Genomic DNA, 22,594 nt, shown 5'->3' on the forward strand with positions numbered 1-22,594 from the left:
TCCTTTTCGATTAGCAATCACCTCACGTGCGTTCTTTGGTGTTAAAAGAAAATGGCGAGTAGTATGTATCCGGATAACATAACGGAGTTTCCGTAAAAATACCGAGTCAAACTCGACGTTTTACAGGAGTTGTTATCTGAAAAAATAACATAATTCTCCCTACTTTTCTTCATATTTCAAGAATGGATCGTTGAACTTCTACGTCTCTGGGTCGAAAGTTATTTATTTTCTATGTACTACATTAGACACTGGATCCAGTTGGCTACGGATAAAGCTTTTGTGAAATCGAGTTCGATAGACCATAGAGTTAGATTTTAGATACTACATTTCTACATTTACACTTCTAAGAAATGGTAGTTTTCAGCTATTTTAGATAAATAAAGTTATTAAAACCAGTGTGATTTAATATTGTTATATAAATAGTGTGTGTGTGTGTCACTGTTAGATATATTTGTTTCAATGTTAGCAGTAATGTTTTAAAAGTAGAGATATTTGTGTCTCTGTTAGACGAAAGTGTATGACTGTTAGGAGACTGTATATCAATGTTAGAAGAACAGCAATGAATACACTCTACAACTTAATGTGTATTTTTAGATACAATACATTAACAGACAAATAATATATTCAAGCAGAATAAAATTGCTTGTTCTTGGTGTGTTAAATCAGTAGATGAAACTTATTTTTTGGTACATTGAATCCATAGATGAGACTTATTCTTGGTGCGTTGAATCCATATATAAAACTTATCCTTAGTACGTTGAATCCATGAATAAAACTTATTCTTGGTATGCCGAATCTATAGATGAAATTTATTCTTAGTGCGTTGAATTCGTAGATGAAACGTATTATTGGTGCATTGAATCCATAAATAAAACTTATTCTTGGTGCGTTGAATCCATAGATGAAACTTATTCTTGGTGCGTTGAATCTATAGATAAAACTTATTCTTAGTGCATTGAATCCATAAACAAAACTTATTCTTGGTGCGTTGAATCCATAGATGAAACGTATTTTTGGTGCATTGAATCCATAAATAAAACTTATTCTTGGTGCGTTGAATCCATAGATGAAACGTATTCTTGGTCCATTGAATCCATAAATAAAACTTATTCTTGGTGCGTTGAATCCATAGATGAAACGTATTCTTGGTGCATTGAATCCATAAATAAAACTTATTCTTGGTGCGTTGAATCCATAGATGAAACGTATTCTTGGTACGTTGAATCGAAAGATGAAACTTATTTTTGGTGTCTTGTATCCATAGATGAAACTTATTCTTGGTGCGTTGTATCCATAGCCAAAACTTATTCTTGGTGCGTTGAATCCATAGATGAAACTTACTTTTCGTGCGTTGAATTCATAGATAAGATGTTTTCTTAGCACGTCGGATCCATAGATGAAACTTAGTTGTGAGTCGTATCCATAGAGGAAATCTATTCTTAATGAACTGAGTTTGTACATGAAATTCATTCTTGGTACATTGAATCTATTGATAAAATTTATCCTTGATGCATTTGTGGATAAACTTATTTTCGAACATTAAATTCGAAGATGAAAATTATTTTTGGTGCATTGAATTCATAAATGAAACTTATTATTGGTACCTTGTGTCCATAGGCAAAGACAAAAAACTTACCTTTGGCGCTTTAAATCCGTAGATTAAACTTATTTTTGGTGCCTTGAATCTAAATCAAAAACCGCTTCTCGTTAGCTATTACCATATTTCCTGATGGTTATCACTATGGGGACAAATATTGAAATAGAAATTGGCAATACTTTTGTATCACATTTTAATATAGCAAAGAACAGAGATGGAGTATGGAAACTTCCCTCACAGTTTGTACCATTTATTATAGTTTTTTCCCTATTATTCCGTGGATCCTGTAACGATGATCACAAGGCATATTACTCCCAGTAATTATATTGCTTTTTGAAATGATCATGTCCATCCTATGGTCTGTATATTTATTCCAAACAATAAGTCAAGTTTTCGAACGAGTAAAACGAGTAAAAAAGGGTGGAAACGAGTAAAAAAAAGTCAGCATTTGAAAGCGAAGTCAGCATAATCTATATTCACATTTTGATCTTGAAAGGTACATCTATATTTTACTTAAATAGAATATGTACGCTAAACACAAGAACTAGAAAAAGCAAAAAACAAAAATTACATTCTACAACTACCGTACATATTACACATTTTGATCATTTCTGACAAAAATTTGATCAGTATATCAGATTTTTTAAAACTATTCATAAAACACCACCACCAAACAAATCAAGACTTCAGTATGGCACCTCATAGTAATGAAATTAAAATACTCCAATGAATGGTCTTATAACAATATGTTGAGTGTCTTAAATGTATTATGCATAATAATATGAAAATACATACTTTTACAATTTATTTGTACAAACAAACATACTTTTACATACTTCCATAAGGATATGATAAGTAATTAAAGCTCATCTGCACTCTTACTGTGACAATCTTACATGTTTTATTAGATTTTCAGTTCTGTAAATGTAAATGAAATGTTATTTCAATAAATTGAAGAATTACATATAAAACTTTAGAATGCATGACAAATTGAAGAAAGAAACAAACATATAATTTAATTAGGGTGTTCACAGGCACGTACCACAGCTACGCACATGATACTGTTCCTTGGATTTTATCCGCTTGGATTCTGTCCGCCTTGCCAGAATTTAGTTTGGATTTTGTCGTCTTGAATTTTGTCAGATTGGATTTTGTCCGCGCCCCATATTGAACACCCGTTATAAAGGTTGTAGTAATCAGAATCCGGAGAAGATATCTTCCTCCATCCTACTGATGGAGCTGAGTGCTGTACTGATTAGAAATTGTACAATATTAGTCTTAGAATTACTGATCATTTATATACCTGCATTTCGTGAAGAATCAGAGATGATCTGCAAGCTAATCAGGTAAGTTGTATTTTCTTCATGTGTTTTCATTATTTTGATACCGATATACGAGGTAGTATCAGAAACTAAGATTACAAGGCCGATATTTCTGAAGTTTCGTCTGTTATAGAGGAATGAGCAGTATGCGGTAATTTTAATAAATGGAGTTGGCAACTGTGCAGAGTTTCTGCACCTACGGCGGTAGTTCTATGTAAACACAAATGACAACTTGTTTCGAAAACTGGTCTCGCGAAGAAGTCTGCACAATTATTCGATTTCTGTCGGCGAAACATATTACCACGGCTGAAATTCACCGGCAGCTAGTAGAGGTTACGGAAAAACTGTAATGTCTCATCAGCATGTCGCAGAATAGTGTCGAAAAGTTTGCGGCTACTGGCTAGTATAGTAAACGTTACCGACGAGGAGCGCAGTGGTCGATCCAGCATGGCATCAACACATTTGAACACAGCTGTGACATCATCGACCACTCTTCCTATAGTCCGAACCTCGCTCCAAGCGACTTTCACCTGTTCCTGCTCTTGAAGGAGCACCTAGGAGGCCGTCGCTTTGCCTTAGACGAGAAGGTTAAACACTTCGTGACAACTTGGCTGAATACGGAAGGACAGGATTTTTACCAGGAAGGAACCTTCTAACTCATACCATGATGCGACAAGTGTCTTAACCAATATGTAGACTGTGTCAAAAAATAACCTAATGTATGTACTATCTCTTTGCTGTATTGGTTGTATGAAATAATATATACATGTTTCACTGCAGGCTTTGTAACATTACTTTCTGATCACTTCTCGCATATCCTATTCTCAGAATATTATAAATGATGAATACAATTATGAAAGCAGAAATAATTTTTTAAAAAAATCTGTATGAAGGACAACATTTTTATAATAAAGTATTTGAAGTCTTATTCGTTACTTTACCGTTTTTATAACATTTTTAAGCGGAAGTAGTAGCATTTAAAAGAGGCAGAGTAGAGGAGAAGGGGCAACAGAAAGAGGAACATGTATTTAAAAAAAATTAAAACTAGAATTTCTTGTGTAAATTTGAAGCGAAAAAAAGAAGGCAGAAAAGAAATACCAAACATGGAGACCTAATACGCACACTTGCTTCATGTGTTGTAATAATAAATGTTAAAATGCAAGGCCTATTAAATCCTATTAACGTATTAGAGAAATGTTTCTTTCTTTGTGCTGAAGCAAGGAAAATATTCAAAAATTATACCATACTAATCAAGATAAAAGTTACATGTTATTGCAAATCTAAAACAAAACAAGAAATGCATGTTTTTCATTTTTATTATTCTGGGAAAAATCCTGGAAGGGACACTTTATTCTCTGAGGGGAAGTTCTTTCCGGATAATTTTCTCAGAAGCAAGTCGTACGCTTTTGTTCATCTTTATACTACTACTACTACTACTACTACTACTACTACTACTAATAATAATAATAATAATAATAATAATAATAATAATAATAATAATAATAATGCCAGTGCGTAGTCATTTTGGAACAATGTTATTCACCCGCTACAATCTTACAATTTGGAATAGACAAGCGGGAGCTCATCTGCTTCGGATTCCACGTTAATCAGTAGGTCCCATCTCATTTAGCCTCGCTGGTGAAAAGGACGTTAAACTCAAACTCAATTCAATTCAATTGGAATAGACACTTACTATTTGAGTATAAATGCGGAGTTCGGATGTATGACGTAAAAACTACAATGCAAAAAACATAAACCAAGCTGTGCTAGGTGGCCACTAAAAAGCACGAATGCTATCTAACGGAGTCCAGGAAGGGCGATGCTGGTGAGCCTACGCGATGTCGCGGAGTGCGTCCTAAGGGAACAGGCGCATCAGCGACGGTGGGTATGTAGGTGAGCGAAGATTGAGAAAACAGGTGGGATTTGGCTGGTTTCATACTAGTAATGCTTAATTTGTAAACAGTACACCGTGTGTTTCACATAATTTCAACTGACGGTCGTTATTTTTGTATAATTCACGATATGTCATAATCTTGACTTTTACACGCCATTTTCACACTGCCTTTCCAGCCACTGAATCATAACAACTGTACCTCTCTGCCAAATAACCCCTTCTGTCTCCACATACAGTGCCATTTACAACATCAAAATCAGGCTACAACAAGCACTTTCTTAACTTCAACTATTTCCCTCACCTGACTTTCATTAACTCTTGCTCACAAACCAAAATAAATTCTCCAATTCACCCGGTAATTTTCCAAAAATTGGTCTGACGATACTACACTTAATTCCTTTTCCTAAACATAATCTTATTTGGACACGTCTGCCTTTTAGTGCTTTAGTCCTAATTCCACTAAGTCATCATTTTTCTTCTCTACATGTTTCTAAAACAGTAAAAGTATAAAAATTTTGTGGGTACTAAAAGTTACCTTCTTAAAATTATTTTGTAACGTTTCGAAAATGTCAATAAGCTAAATAGAATTCTGGTTGGCACAAACGAAAACGTATTTGTGCAAGTTATGGGAATAAAATTGTGGAAAGCCACCATTTGATTTGTGTGAAATGTCTGTACTGTAAGAGGAGAAACATGGACATTCTGAAAGAGAAATTAAAAAGAATTGTAAGTAGGAAGAAAATATAGGTAGTTAACCGAATGGGGGAAACACAAACAGTTGATTAACTTTAGGACCTAAAGACAGTAGATCCATTCTGAAGCGTAATCGGGAAATGAAAAGAAGGATAGAGATATTTAGGAAAAAATTAAGTAATTGCATTGGTCGTTGAATGTAAGTTATGGAAAGAACTCTTCTAATGATTTGTCGAGTATTACGGAACGAGAAACTAATGAATGTTTAGGAAAAATTAAGAAAACAAAAAAAAAAAAAAAAAGATCAAAAGATTGCAATCTTGACCAAAAATTAGTTTTTGAATCAGGGTCCATAAAATGTTTTTAACGGCCCCTAAAACGTGTTTTCGTATTTTCTACGGAATAAACACGTCATACTGAGTTAGTTGATAATTTGGGTTTGACTACAATATATGTAGTTCTCCAGATATAAGGCCTACAAGAAAAATTTTGATTGAAACATATTGAATGTTTTCATCCAAAAATAATTAAAAAGAAAATAAGAAACTGAAAAAAAAAGAACTTAATTGTGAAGAAATTACCTTCGTATTAATGTGATGTAAAGTATAGCATAGCGAGAAGAAAGAAAAGAGGAAACAGCAAATATATTTTATTACAACGTAACGAAGTAATTTGCTGAAAACTGTAGTAAGAGAAAAGTTTTAAGTTTACGGTAAGTGGTGTCAAAATAATTAACGCGAATGATGGAAAGAATTCTGAGTAAGGTATCACTTAAAATTCAAGCAGTGTGTAAGTACTATATGTATCATACATAGCAACTAAATTGAAAATTATTCATCAGTTCATTTAGTAGAAACAATAAATTACATAAAATTAATATTTAACAAGCTATGCAAGTATTTACAACATTATTCCTGTTATGAAATATGGTTAATTAGCAAAGCAATACACATGAACAATTAAGGCGAAACGCAAACAGCTAATAAATTGATATTAATTACTTAAATTACAGCAAATAGGTTAGCATTTTTTTTAAAAAAATAAACTTTGAAGCTATTTTATTTTACAATTTAATAGCTATTAAACTGTTTATATTTTATTGTGTCATTATAAAATTAACTCACAGAGGAAACAAATATGTTTGTTATAAGTGTATGCTTCATGAACACATCCGTATGATTTATTTGATTAATGATGGTGAAATTTTTAATATTTGCATGTTTATTTTTTTCAAATATACGAGACCATAAAATTGAATTTAATAAATTATGTGCATTTAAATTTACCTGTTTATTTACAGTGTGTTTGAAAAAGAACTCCCTAGATTTAATGTGTCCTAGAATATGTACAAAGTGACATACACTATTCTAGTTTGTGGTGCTTAATTCATCAACTCTCCCAGTTTGGGTCCCCTGCAGTTGGCAGGTCTGCTTGATCTTGAGACAGCACAGTATTATTTCTTTCCTCTGTTTCCTTAATTCAGTCCAGGCAGGTGTGCAGTGCAAAGTAACTCAACAACAATGTGTACTCCGCAATAGAAAGCTCAGTGTGCTATTTGGCTTGTTAAAACTGAGTCACTTATAACAGTGCAACGTAATTGTAGACGTCAGTATGATGGTGAACCACCTACAGCAAAAACTATCCGTCATTGGCTAAAGTCTTTCAAGAAAACCGGTAGTGTTTTAAAAGCAAATTCACCAGGTAGACCGAGAACTTCTGAAGATGTTTCTTGTGTTAGGAGCCCGAAGAAGCCATTGGCCAGACATAGTCCACAATTACGAGTGCCTAAAGACTTAAGCTGCGCGCCTACAAATTGCAACTGTTACATAAAATTAAACCTACTGATAAAATCGAAAGGTATGAGTTTGTAGAAAAAACAACAAACAGGGACGTTTACTATGACATGCTCGCAGATTACGTTTTTCCTCAAATGGACAATATTGAGGCGGAAAAGGGACTTGTGTTTTTCCAACAAGATGGCGCCCCACCTCATTACAGTAACCATGTGCGTGCGGCTCTTGACACTCGCTTTCTAGGATGGTGGATAGGAGGGCTGGCCCAATACCTTGGCCACCACGAAGCCCAAACTTAACCCCACTGGACCTTTTCTTTTGGGGCCACATAAAAAATGTTGTGTACAGTGAAAAGATAAGAGACATCAATCATTTACGGAAAAGAATCGTCGTAGCGGTTGGGACAGTTACACCTGAAATGTTGGTGAATACGTCGCGAGCAGTGAAATATCGTCTCGACGTGTGCAGATCCACAAATGGATCCCACGTTGAAGTCTACCAACATTAAACAAAACTTGAAGGAATTCTCTTTCATGATATGTATTCATTTATGTAAGTTTTCATTCATTTCCCAATTAAATTTATACTTAAAAGTAGGGAGTTGTTTTTCAAACACCCTGTATTTCCTGTTTTATACGTGATGCGAAAACCTTTTTAAAAAACAATAAATAAAAATAGAATGTGTTAAACGATATAATTTTATTCAAAATTGGACATAATTTTGTCTGTAATGAAATTGTGAACGTTTGACAGAAAGTAATTTTACGAAAAGTCCTTCCGTTGTCAAAGAAGATGAGAACAAAATGTATCGTTCTATTGTTCTTTCGTACCGTAATGTTTTTCTTAAATTACAAACAATTAAAATTAACTGATAACAAATAAATTGTAATATGTTTGCATCTTTGGTGAAACACAAACAAAACAAATTATCAAAAAGGAAGAAAAGAAAAGGACACTAAGATCAAGGATATTGTGAAATAGAGGATCTCCCTATGAACCCATACGTCACAGTTTTGCCACCCCCACTCTGCCCGCTCCACCCAATAAGATCACAATGTTTTATAGTAAGGCTATCCATGGCTTTGAATTGATTATTTTAACAAAACAAACACTGACCAAAGCTTAAAACTCACTTTATTTTAAATTATAATTTGTAACTGTTTCGTATATCTAACATATCCTTTTTTTCTCTGTCCATTTGAACCAAAAATGAGACACATATTAGGTGATGTACCTGATTGCTTTAACAAAGTAATTAAGGTAAATGAAAATCTTCGGATATAGTTCCCGAGAAAAAAAATATTTTGTTTTGTAAGCTTAACCATGAGACCTATTAAGGTTAATGTAAATGGACAAGTTTTGCCGATAGATGTCACTACAGTCTTCATATTTCTCATGCATTTTTTTCCCTTCACGAAAATTTACAAATTCTCTTACAAATGCAAACAACCTCGAGACAAGGGCGGTAGGTGCTGAGTGATTCAATTTATATGCCCGTAGCCGAACTCCCTCTATAAAAATTGTTGTGTGAGTATCCTAGGATTCTAAAATATGTATTTTTGGATAGTTCAAATATTAGTTCCTAAGTGATGTCTTGAACCAACTGCGGTAGGTTCCATAGTTTTGGAGCTATGGACCTTTCGGCAGCCTATAAGGATATTTTCGGCAGCCTATAACTTCGAAAGGAAGCATTTGTGCACCCACGTTGGTCTATACTCTTTGTCTTATCTTATCCCAAAAGTTGTCGGTGTTGTTTTAAAACACCCTGTATATTATTTGTGGACATTTTCTTATGAACAACAAAATAAACGAATAATTCCGTAGTAAGAAATTATAGAATGCAACACCTATTCAATAAAAGATCTGGTTGGTTAAATATCACTGGAATTGTGCGTTGTAGTGAATTGCAATAAGCAATTCCATCTAGCGGTGTCTTCTAGTATCTGTAAATTTTACAGAACGTCATAGTATTTGGATTTATTCTTTAAGATACCCCCGTTTGAGTGTGGGCATATGTTGGAATTTCACATGATGTAGAATAAAATCTCTTAATGAACTACATGTTTGTACGAAATTTTGGCACAAGCTGAGGAAACACCCGCGCAGAGACATTGAGAATGCTTAAGCACGCATCGTAGGAGGACGGAATGAACAGAAATCATTTCTTTGAGTAATTTGAGACCTGCATATTGAGTAGAATGTCTACGAAAAATGATCCTAAACCTTGATGGCATTTCTTCTACATCGACTGACACTAGCCATGTCGAGAATACTCGTGCTGAGATGTATGCACATTGCCACTTACCTATCGAAGAAGCGTCCATCTATGTCGGTCATAGATAAGAAAATGTAATGAGGCAACTATGGCGTTTCCAGAGAACACATTCCAGTCATAGATTAGACAAAGCAGCGATAACGAGTAACTTATCACTACACATTTTTTGAACCTAGTCCAGTAGTTTATTGAACAGACTGTGTATATTTTGAATACGATTAAGAAGATGGTTTTTACGCAATCGAGTTGTATCCTCTTCAGTTCTGGCACTAAGCGGTCCACATTTTTTTTTTACTATCACTTGAAATATGATGATTGTTGATGCCATCTAATGAACAAGATTAGTAATAAACACAAGTGAGAGGTACACAAACGTTACAAAACAGTTTCTACTACGATCCAAGCCTCAGAACAGAAGCAAAAAAAAAAAAAAAAATAAATAAATAAATAAATAAATAAATAAATAAAAAACCAGAGGTGCACATATGTGCACCTATGACCTGAAGAGGATATGGTTTAATTAAGATGTTATTCAGTTTATGTCTATAGTCGTCCCTTTTTATTAAAATGAAGTACCTGCTTAATTTTTAGATTCCATATACACCTTCATCAAATTGCATGAATCATACACATTCTCATAGAATATTACACACTGTATCAGTTTCATAACGCTAATCTCAAGTGCAAACACCCTCCTTGTTGGTCTAAAGTGTGCGTCTTTCGTTCACGGGTTTCTGAGTTCGATTCCTAGTATGAGGGCATTAAAATTGAATGGTAGTTCGAATAGCATCTTAATCTGTAGGTCCAGGTCTTATATAGCCTTAGTCCTGGAAGAGACTCTACTCCAATCCAATCAACCAATCAATCTTTCTTGTTCGATTTCTTATTCGATTGGATAGAAAATTTCTTGTTCTGTTCCAGTTCGTGTAAATGTTGATATTTTCAAGAGCACATTAGTGGACTTGATTGCAGTTCTCTCATTTTCTGGTATTCTCTTCATTCCTTAAATTCCAATAATTATTTGTGTCCTTTAGCCTAATGGATGGATATAAACGAGGGACGTTAAAGTAAAAAATTTCGTTTCATTATGATAAAATTGGTTAAAAATAGTTTGGTAGAGCGTAGTATGCATATGATCGGGAATGCATTAACAAAATCAAACATATTAACTTTTCCCTTTTCTTCTTCTTATTGCTTCTTCACTTTTCCTCATTTTTCATTATACTTTCCCTTTTTTTGCTCTTTTTCTGCTCTTTCTCTCTTCTTTCTTATATTCTCTCGGTCTCCTTTTTCTGTGTTCTATAATGGAAGTTTGTTTTCCAAGGGCGTTGGAAGGTTGACATTACAAGATGGATGACTCCTCTCAGGTGTCGGCGGTGGCTTTCTCTAGATCATAGTCGAGATACGATCAAATGTCTACAGCATGATGAGAGATCGTTCATATGCGAAGCAAATAGTGTATAAGTATGCCTCTATATGGACTTATATTATGTTGCAAAATTATGTTAGCAAATTTCAACGAACTATTGTATATAGCAGGAAAAGAACAGTGTATCTCTTTCAGTCTTATTGCAAATTTATTCTACGACTCAAAAGATATTAACAGATAGAACGGTTTCTTAGAAAAAGTCAATTTTGAGACTATAAAAATAAATATAGTACATCCAGCATTCTTCGTGATCGTTATTGGGCAAAAAACATTAGTGAAAGTAAGTTATTTCAGTTTCACTATCACCGCATTTAAACATTATTCATAAATAGAAATGGCTACATTTATAACTAACCAATACGTTTCACTCTTATTATCACCGCATTTAAACATTATTCATAAATAGATATGGTAACATTTATTACTAACCAATATGTTTCGCTCTTATTATCACCGCATTTAAACATTACTCATAAATAGAAATGGTAACATTTATCACTAACCAATATGTTTCATTCTCATTATCACCGCATTTAAACATTACTCATAAATAGAAATGGTAACATTTATCACTAACCAATATGTTTCATTCTCATTATCACCGCATTTAAACATTACTCATAAATAGAAATGGTAACCTTTATTACTAACCAATACGTTTCACTCTTATTATCACCGCATTTAAACATTACTCATAAATAGAAATGGTAACATTTATTAATGACCAATATGTTTCACTCACATTATCACCGCATTTAAACATTACTCATAAATAGAAATGGTAACATTTATTACTAACCAATATGTTTCACTCTTATTATCACCGCATTTAAACATTAATCATAAATAGAGATGGTAACATTTATCACTAACCAATATGTTTCATTCTTATTATCACCGAATTTAAACATTATTGATAAACACAAGTGGACAACATTTATCACTAGGTAATATATTTTAATTTTTGTTATCGCCTCGTTAGAATGTTATCCATAAATGGAAATAAGTAATATTTATTGCTAATCACTATGTTTCACTTTTATTATCACCCCATAAAAACATTGTTCATAAACACAGAGAACTGCATCTATCGCTATTCAATATCTTCCACGGTCATTACCGCGTCAGTTAAATATCATTCATAAATATAAATGAGCAGCAATTATCACTAGTCAATCTATTTTACTTTGGTTATTATCGCATTTAAACATTATTGATAAATACAAGTGGACAACACGTATTTCCTAGTCAATATGTTTTACTTGTATTATCACTATCTCTAAGAAGATTACTTGTAAGTATATAATGCTTAGTATTAGTCACTAGCGTCAATTAGGAGCTTCACTAGATTAAAATAAGAAAATATAGTAATATATTCCATTGTTAGTCAGTTTTTACTCCTACTGAAGCTCTCTCAAATCGAACAAAACAAAGAAAATATAATGAAAAATAATAAGTAATGTGCATAAACATTAAATATTCTATTGTGAGCTTAATTTGGCTTTAAACGGCATCGGAAGTGTCACTGTTCATCCCAGCAATCCTGAAAACTGTGGATTCGACTCTAATATCTGTCATTTTTGATCATTTTTATATATCTCCCGCCTCTCTTTACCCTAAGTTGCACCTTCAAAGTTAAATCAAGGTTCCTACTGATCTGGAAAAAAATCTATTTCCATGACTTCTTCGCTGACTTTCCCTGATCTTTGGTAGGAAATTCTCTGACTTTCATGACAGCTAACGAATGACGTTTACATATAAGTAAGGAATAAATAACAGTGAATATTTATATATGAGAATATTCATTCTATAGAGACAAATGGTAATCAATTGCTCAAACGTACACTCCACTTACCTTCCATAAAAATTTGAACAAGGTCCATTATAATGGTTCGCTAAGCTGAAATTGGTATGCAATAAATGTAAGAAAACTTGTCTTTTATAAAAGTTTCCTGACTTTCCCTGATTCCCAGTCTTTTTCCCTGAACTTCCCTGGCCTGCATCATTTTCCCTGAGTTTTTCCTGACTTCCCTGACTAGTAGAATCCCTGTAAATGATATAAATCATTGCAGGCCCAAACTTCATCTAGGTTGAAAATTTGATCGAGATCGGTAAAGTGGTTCAAGAGTTAAGTCACAAACGTAGTCATTTTCAGTTCTATTTGTATATTTTTATTTACATTTTTATTTATATACTCCTAGATAGATAGATAAATAATGTTCCAGTTCAATTTGATTATATAATACATGTATATACAAGTAATACTAAGGTAATATATATATACCGGTTGTTAATGAACTAGTACGACAAATTATGAAGGATGATTCCTTACATGAAAATTGAAAAAAAAAAAAGTTGTATGAATATGTGAGGAAATGCTTACAGTTTCAGAGCTATATAAGTCCAGAAGCATGAAAAAATACACTGCAGCACGTATTATTCCGAACACTGGGAACAATGAAACTGGCGGTCTCTAACTTTACACCGACATTGCTGCCAAAGTTTAGTTTTTTTCTACTTTGGACCCTCCTTTAAGGCCAAGCATATCTGAGAATTCTTTATGCCCTATCAGCAATCCTTTGCGCACCCATTGCGTATTACTGGAATGTGCATATTTGGATGGTATACGTCTGACATCCGTTATGCTGGTACGGACCATTACTTCACAGTTTCGAAATATTGCTAATTGCAATGTATTTTTCAACGATTTTAAACGGCTCTAGCTCTAGAATATGCACTTTTCCTCACAAGTCTGTATTCTTCTTTTGGTATCGGGAATCACCTCTTACTAATTTGTCGGTCTAATTATTTAACACTATACTGTATTTCCTCTTCACATATTCCGTTCTTCGTAGCAGAAATGTGCTTATCTATCGTCAGCATGAAGCTTCGTGTTACTCAACTTAAGAAAATATTTTTTTTTACATCAAATTAATTTATATAAAATATTCCTTTACCATATTAAAAATATTGATAACGTATACGATAATAATTTACTGTATTTACTTCTTTTCTCGTCATCTTTTTAATTTCGAATAGCTGATAGAATGTCATGGATCCAGCATTAAGTAATTGTGAGCTTCGACCCTTTAGCTTTCGTCGTCCACGACAACTTAGACGAGCGTTTCGTCTCCTTATATGAAAATTTTCCTTACCTAAGTCTTGTAAAAGGCGTAGCAACGTGATTGATTCCTCCAATCGAGGGTAGTTGAGCTTGGGTTTAATTGCTAATAATGATACAAATTAGTGATATGTTTGGTTTAAGCGTTGAGTAGAAAACTATTGATGCATATTCATACTGTACTTGGGAATTTTAAGTTTCTTTACCAGGATTCGAAAGATCCAATTACGCATTACCGAAAATTACTAACTATTAGCGGTAGATTACTAGCGGATTAATCTACCTAAAATTTTGAATTTGGGCTTGTATGCCTCACAACTTATTCCACCATGCTTCAAACTCTTTAAAGGATACTATTGTGGGGACTAGATGGCTTATACTATAAGAAGAGGTTACATATTTAAAGATTGCCTTTTCTACCAAACTACCCGCTGACAGAATATCGGCTTATTAAACTGCTAGATAAATGAAATATTATTCGTGTTCCTGTATGATACTTGAATTTAATGTCTTTAAGTAAAATATTGAGTGCAACGATATATTTGTTAAGTGAATGTGATAGCACATTTATATCTCTCTCTCACACTAACGTTTCTATTAACAAATGGGTGCTGTTGGACCCTGGACAAGGTTCTCCCATGAATTCGGATGAATTTGAAGTCTAACTACCGCCAGTATGACTTAGTGTAAGATTCAGCTTGTATGATATGGCTTCTAGCTGGTCACTCTCCTAAAATTATCTGGAAACTCACACTGAGGTTTCGCGATTCTCACTTTTTATATGACTTAATAATGGATATTCTTCCTGGTGATAAACACGGAAAATTTCAGTTCTCGATGTTCAAAACCACAATCTTGGTGTTAGCGACAAATTATCAGTTAGGGCGAGGGAATTACGTGTATTAGCATTATGCAGTAATAAGTGTTAAATATCGTATATAAAACTGATACAATTACAATTTCCACATTTGTGATTTTACACGCTGTTATACAATAAGTAAACACAACATAAATGATATTCTATTATTCTTTTGTATTAAATAAACCAAAATAATTTGAAAAAAAATCGTATATGAATATTCATTGAAATTTTGATTTACGATTTATGCATTATAAATTATTGATTTAAAGTTGGTTCTACCACAATATTTACTGTTAGAGAATACCTAATATATGTATATATATTCTTAACATAGAGTTATGATTCCTAATAATTGGATTTTAATGTATTTGATATTACAAACGTGTGAGGAAATATACGTATATTTCTAACAATCAAATAATATTAGAAAAAACTAAAAAGTATAGAAAGATTAAAGTCAAATTAGCAAGGGGTTACTTTTTTAATTCATAAAACCATATCATTTTAGCCAATAGTTGCTAGTCTCCCGAAGGACTAATGCTAATCCCTACAACTAGGTTTATGGATATATTTTAAAACATGATATATTTTGTTTCAGCTAAATTATTGTGTCAGAGAATATACATTTATAAGTACATAATACTATTAAAAGATCATCACTTCGCAAACCTTTATGACTAATATCCATCCTGTTACTATTCTATTATTAGATTTGCAATAAATGAACAGTGTTAAAATGTTTGAGCACGTAAGTAGTTACGTATTTGTGATGCTACGGTTTAATTGTAAAATTAACTTTAATTAGCCATATTATCTATAAGTTTCACTTCTCTCTATCAAAAATTAGTGTAACTTCATTTGCGACGAAGAAATATATGATAACCTAATGTCTTATGATTCCGTTTTGTTTGAAAGAAGCAAGACGGAAAAGGGAGGGATACAGATAATAGACCTAAATTTTTGTGGCTAACTGCTTAAGTTAGAAACTTAAAATTTGGACGCTACATAGAATTTGTTTTTTGGTAATTCAACGTGGAAGGTGAATAGAGATTGTAATTATTAAGAGATGCATATTTAGGTAAGGATGTTCATATCTTGCATAATAAAATATTGATAACTCGGATTCTTTTAAGATTAGACATGAAATTAAGTATTCGGACTTTCCATTTAAAATAATTAAACGTGTGTTTCTGTGGTTCTTTGATATTTGCTCAACAAGGGAATAATAGAGGTGTAAATAAAATCAGGTTACAATTTAGAAGGAGGTTACATTACAAATTACATGATAGATGTGATGAGGGGTATGGTGATAGGAAAGAGAGGGAGAGGGCGAAGAAGACAACAATTAATGGACGATATCAAAACAAGGAAGACGAAGAGGTTAGCGGAAAACCGTGGAGCATGCAAGGCGGCATATGACCTCCCCTCGCCTAAGTCGCACTAACAAGGTGAAATGATAAAAAAAAAAAAAAAAAAAAAAAAAACATCAAAGGCTCGAACCTCATCTATGTTGAAACTTTGATCCAGATCGGTCGGGTGACTCAAGAGTTACTAAGTCACAAAGATGGTGACTTTCATGTATATATACAGATAGATATACAAAACCTGAGTATGTTTCTTTCTTCTTACTTTCTAATTTAATATGTACCATTAATTAGGATGGTGATTGATCAGAGTCAGTATGAAAGCCTTGACAGAATAAGAATGTAAAAAGCAACTGGAGAATCTCGAGAAAACACACAGACAAGATGATGTCCACCACAAATTCACATGGTCTGGGATCGAACCAGGGTCACTTCACAATTACCGTTGATGTACTTTGCTCCCAACTGAGTAATTGCGGCATACTCTCTCTACACGTCAATTCATCATAGCCATCGACTCATTACTTCTTACTTTATATTGTGATTATCTGCTTTTGCATTATAGAAACGTTTCAAGTATTGTTGTAACCATAAAGTTGTTAACCAATCTAAGCATTCCGTAGCAGATATTGGAAAGAATAGACTCTATTTTAAGATAAATCAAAAGTAACTGGAAATCATTACCACAAAATGAAACACCTTAATTTGCCAATCCCACTAATTACGTAAGCGATGTACTATTGCTAGCTAGTGTGTTTATAAATGGGTGTGATATGTCTACGCTTAAACCAGTTTTGCCTTTGTTCCAAAATTGTGATAACCAAATGTCGACCTATCACTAATAAGTATGTTTCATCCCGCCCAAGAATAAAAATTTTGAAAGTATGATTTGTTCCATTTTCTTTTTATAAGTTTACGCATTAGACGGTTAGGGAAAGAGCGTAGCTAGCCACCATAACACACCAAAATCGAGATTACTTTTAATCGTAGAAATATTTTCTTCGATCTTTTCGTTTTCAAGCTCACTATGCAAGGTAAATACGTTGATATTGGTCCCCCTCCTAATACAAAAATGGAAAGTGTAGTGTGTGGAAGTGTAGTGTAGTGTAGGTACCAAATATTCGTACCTCAGGCCTATTTAGCCTAGACACAAAACGAAAAACAAATTACGTAGAAAGAATATAAAGGGAGGAACAAAAGTGGAAAATGCCCCCCTAAGCATAGTTTTTTTTTTGTCCTTGTCCACGTGGTCTCATGAATGGAACATTACATTGGTCTACACTGATTGCCGAGACTATAACGCCAGCATCCAGTATAAATACAATCCATTGACTACCACAAAGTAGCTATACTCTTAAGAGAGAGCCACGTATGTGAACCTTCCCAATTCAATTAGGCCTTACCTGCTCAGAGTTAGGCTTAAATGATCGGATTGCGCCAAATTACTCGGTCTACAGAGGCTTAACTAGAGTGCAATTTCAAATAAAATCGTTATGGCGGTATAATACAATTAATAAATATTGTATATTTCAATATGAGGGGATGGCAAAGATTTTTACCTGCAGTTTAATATCTACAGAAAAACTAGTAGTCTTATACTTTCTGCATTCCCATCAACTAATTAACTAACACTATAGTCTATAGAACCCGGAGGTTAAACGCCCGAAGTTTAAATAATTGACGTACGGGTACCCTCCCATTTATTTTCGAATAGGAAACATCTGGTCGATAGTTGATCGATTTCGCCTAAATCGCATTGATAATTTCCAATAATTTCATCTGTGTATGGGATCAATCTTGCTAATAGAATGTTTGAAGCTTTTTATGAGATATTGACAGAAGAGAAATGCCTCGATAATTATTACAACAGTTTTGTCGCCTTTCTTGAGGATTGGAACAACAATTAATTGATTCTTTCCACTCTTGTGGCAATCCATTCTTGTTCCAGATGAGAAGAATAAGTTTGTGTATCTAGTTCCACAGTTTCTTTTCTACAAGCTAGAATAAACTCAGCCCGAATTTTGTCTACAACCGGATATCAGTGTTTCTTTAATTTCTTTATAACGATTTCTACTTCTATTCGGTTAGACTCTGGAATATATGGTTCTGCTGTGTGCATTACACTTTCTCCACGAACGTTACCTTTCGGCTACGTTTTAAGCAAATCGTCAAAGAAATCTGTCCATCTATTTAAGATGCAGTCTATATCAGTTAGAATTGTTCCTTCGGCTTTCTTTAGTATATAATCGCGGAGTTGATAGCCTTTCTTAAATTCGTTGATACCTTTATATATGTCCCAAAAGTTTTTGTTTTTACTATATCTTCAAGTTCATTAATTTTAGCTTTCAGAAAATGGCGTTTCTTTCGTCTAAACTTTTTATAAGTTTCCCGTCTGATCTCAACAAAATGTTGTGTAATTATATCGTTCGGATTTTGTAGTCGACGCAGTTTTACCTGTTTTCTCCTCACTCTGCTTTAATACAACTCTAGTTGAACCATGGTTTATTCCTCAGGGAGCCCACAACACAAAGTCCCGATTCCCCTGAAAATAAGTAACGTAAACCACTAAAAGTACGTAAATAACTACACGGAAAGAACTGAATGACAATAAAAACAAGTTTTCGAGAAGTTTTATTGAGATAGAAAACTTTAAGTGTCCAAAATATCAGTCTGTCGACCGTCATTCTCATGACAAATGATAATACGCCGCCAGGTTCTGTGCGACATTTTGCAGAGCATTACAGGTGTAATTTGAGTGAAAGCTTGTTTCATAGCAAGTTCGGCAATGGTATCGTAAGGTTTCTACAATGATGACCTTTCTGAGCCTCCATAACGCATTATCACAAGTGGTTTCTCTCGATGGCATTCAACAACTTGCAATTACATGTTCTTCAATACAGCAAGCGAAAGTATCAGCCATCGTTCACATAATCTGAAACAATGGAAAATCTTACATTAGCATTTTTAAAGGGGCAACGGAAAATCTTACATTAGCATTTTAAAGGGGCATCGGGAAATCTTACATTAGCATTTTTAAAGGGGTAACGGGAAATCTTACATCAGCATTTATCACGGGGTAACGGGACTTCGTGACCACCCTATATGTATTTCCGCGTGTCCCAAGTTTCATTTTTTCTGAAATTCTAATGCTATCCCAAATTGAAATTCTAGTATCCTCAATATTAGTGAATTCCGAACGTTTTAAGACCGACGATCTGTTCGACATTGCTGTTTATTTATTGTTTGTAACATGCGTAATCCTAATAGTAACTTCATACTAGTTACAAGACTCCGGATTTCATTTATGACGTGTATTTGACTGCCGAAATATTTCTGAACAGGACTAACAAGTCCAGCATAGACCTCTTGCGCTTATCTATGTATATAGACGGACTGTAAAACCAGTGCTAAGCGGCAAAATGTTGAGTAAAACGCCCAGATTTTATTTCAGAACTTGTGACACATAGGCCCACGCGCATTCTTCTGGCGATTATTTAAACTACTTCCATAGTGAATACTAGATCGCCCAATTTTAACTCAGCAGTGTTAGACTCATAGCCCATATTTTGACATCAAACCGAAGTTTTCCATTTTTAGCAGTTAGCACGAATTTTATTTTCAGTCTACATATACATATATAGGATATCTAGAGAGAGAGAGGGAGGAGAGTAAGTGTGTAAGAAAGAGAGAGGGGGAGGGAAGGAGGGAAAGAAATAAACAAGTGTAATAGATTTGGTAACCAACCGGAGGGAAGTTCACTTTCATACTCTGTTTACCCCTCCCTCCTCCAATCCCGCTCGCACCAACAACGAACACTGATCTCAACATGTTGTCGTGGAGGCATTGTTTGCATATTGGAAGGTTAATTCACAACGTGGTTAGGTAATAACAGTGCAAACAATGGAACGTATTTAGCTTACAACTGAAAAGGCAGTGAACCTTGGCACAACAGCGCGCTCTGACCAGACCAGACCAGCAGTCAGTTATTTAGTCGCTTGTAATGATTATTTTGTAACCGCTTCACTTCTCTCGAAAAACTTCTTAATTGTTTTCATTACAATAGGAAGTAATTTAACGCAATTTTGGGGGGAGATTCCCTTTTTTTCTTCTAAAAGAAAAGAAAGAAAAATGTAATAAAAAGAATGAACGGTGAATGCTGGAAGGGAATGTAAATAAATCAATCGTTCAGCTTCCACCTATTTTAGAGGAGGAAACGGCCATTTTAAAGGATAAATTAATTAAACTGAGAGAAAACATTGACTTTATGAAGTCTAGTGGATTGTAATAGGATTTCAAAGAATCCTTCCAGATTGCTCATTTTTTTTTTTCTTTAAACAAAAGAATAATATACTAGTAACACCATTTATATGAGACTAGAATAAAAGAGCTATCACGTAGGTTCATTTGCCCAATAAACTACAGGATTGAAATAATTCACAGGTTTTAATTCCACATTACTTCGATATTTAAAGAGAACAATCATCATAATTAAAGAACTTTAGTTTATTGATAATAATGATCAAATGGGACATGTGAACGCACTCTGTGTAAAGTCAATCTATGCAAAGTGGTCGAGAAAAAAGAAAAATTGCCGCTCGACCATCCCCAAAAATCTATTTTTTTCATGGATGTTTATCCTATATGAGGGTACTTCAAAACCAAAATTAATTATTTTTTATAATATCCCATGGCGACGCAACGGTTGCCGCCATTTTGCGTTTTTTTTTCGATTTTAGGCGTTTATGTTGTTTTAAATATCTCAGCATGTGTTTGTCCGACGAAATTGAAAATTGCAGGACATCTCCAACTCGTGCAGAGCTAAAAGTTTGATCTCTTTAACATTTCCTAAAACCATTTGAAGGAGGTGAAATCAGGGTCTACAGCAGCAACATTTTTGGACATTGAAGACATGTTTAGGAAGAGGAAACAACAGACTTACAGGCCTAAATTTGTGTGTGCATGTAGTCCGGGGACATAAGTTAATACACAAAAATTTACAAACCTCTAGCTGCTCCCAAAGGCCTGAAAAAAAATCGTAAAATTGGAGAATTATGCCAATTTAGCACATTTCGCTGTCCAATATCTCCAATGGGCCTGGATAATAAAAAATCTGAAATTTTGGGAATAGTTAGTCCTTTAGAATACCATAACACACTACAAAGCGAGTTGTGTGTTTTTGAGCAGAATGGGGTCAAAGTATTCTAGGAGGTGTTTTGTTCTTAAAATCTACTGGAAATTTGTTGTTGTGAAGTAAAATAAAGTAGGATAAATGGTTAGCCCAGTCTAGGCTCTCAAGCTCGTTTCTTTCCTCTAGTTGTGACACTGTCTTATCACACCCACCGCAGCACTGGTGAAGAATGCCGCTATCAGCAGAAGGCGAGGAAAGTCAAAATGCACCCCTGACAAAAAGTCCGTAAGTACTCCTTGCTCTTGCTGCTTGCTATATCATTGATACTCAATCATGTTTATTCTTGTTTTAACTGTCAGCTCATGCAGAAGACTGCTGTCCTTTCGTTTGATCTACATCCTCAAGTCAGTGAACATTTACTCGCTGTAAACACTGACTGCGGAATGTAAACGTCATTACTTAATACTTTGATCCCCTTCTGCTCAAAAACACGAAACGCGCATTGTTGTGTGTTATGATATACTAAAGGACTAACTATTCCCAAAATTTCAGATTTTTTTAAATCCAGGCCAAGTGGAGATATTGGACAGTGAAATATGCTAAATTGGCATAATTCCCCAATTTTACGATTTTTTTGGGCCTATGGGAGCAGCTACAGGTCTGTAATTTTTTGTGTATTAACTTATTTCCTCGGAGTACGTCCACACACAAATTCAGACCTCTACGTCAGTTGTTTCCTTTTCCGAAACATGTTTTCAATGCCCAAAAAAGATTTTATGAACAAAACACCTAATAGAGTATGACGTCATTACTTAATACTTTGACCCCCTTCTGCTCAAAAACACAAAACGTGCTTCGTTGTGTGTTATGGTATATTAAAAGACTAACTAAGGTAAGCGCACCTGAATTCGACAGGTACCCGAATTCGACATACCTGTGCTTAAATGTTGTGAAACAAGCGTAAGATGTCATCCCTGCGATCGTGCATAGAAGTGGCAACATTATGAGAGTATCTTTTCTCCTGTCAAAAGCACGGTTACAGTATATGAGTCATATGTATGGAGAAAAGAAGTACATTGTTGTATGTATGATACACTCTTCGCGAAAAAACACATA

The 22,594-nt window shown here is 34.1% G+C and overlaps 1 long non-coding RNA gene across 2 annotated transcripts in view; it reads left to right on the forward strand.

Moving 5' to 3' along the window:
- The window catches only part of LOC145673058 (uncharacterized), a 290,475-nt gene that overhangs the window by 78,896 nt on the left and 188,985 nt on the right, over window positions 1-22,594 (forward strand). The window contains exon 4 of one of the 2 annotated variants that reach the window (XR_014128713.1): window positions 21,665-21,763. The exons of the other annotated variant lie outside the window; for it this stretch is intronic. This is a non-coding gene — a long non-coding RNA (uncharacterized LOC145673058). The remainder of the gene's footprint in view (window positions 1-21,664; window positions 21,764-22,594) is intronic. 2 annotated transcript variants of the gene reach the window in all.

This window comes from Thermobia domestica, chromosome 16, assembly GCF_964235325.1.
Source record: "Thermobia domestica chromosome 16, izTheDome1.hap1.1, whole genome shotgun sequence".
In the NCBI taxonomy this organism is placed as follows: domain Eukaryota; kingdom Metazoa; phylum Arthropoda; class Insecta; order Zygentoma; family Lepismatidae; genus Thermobia; species Thermobia domestica.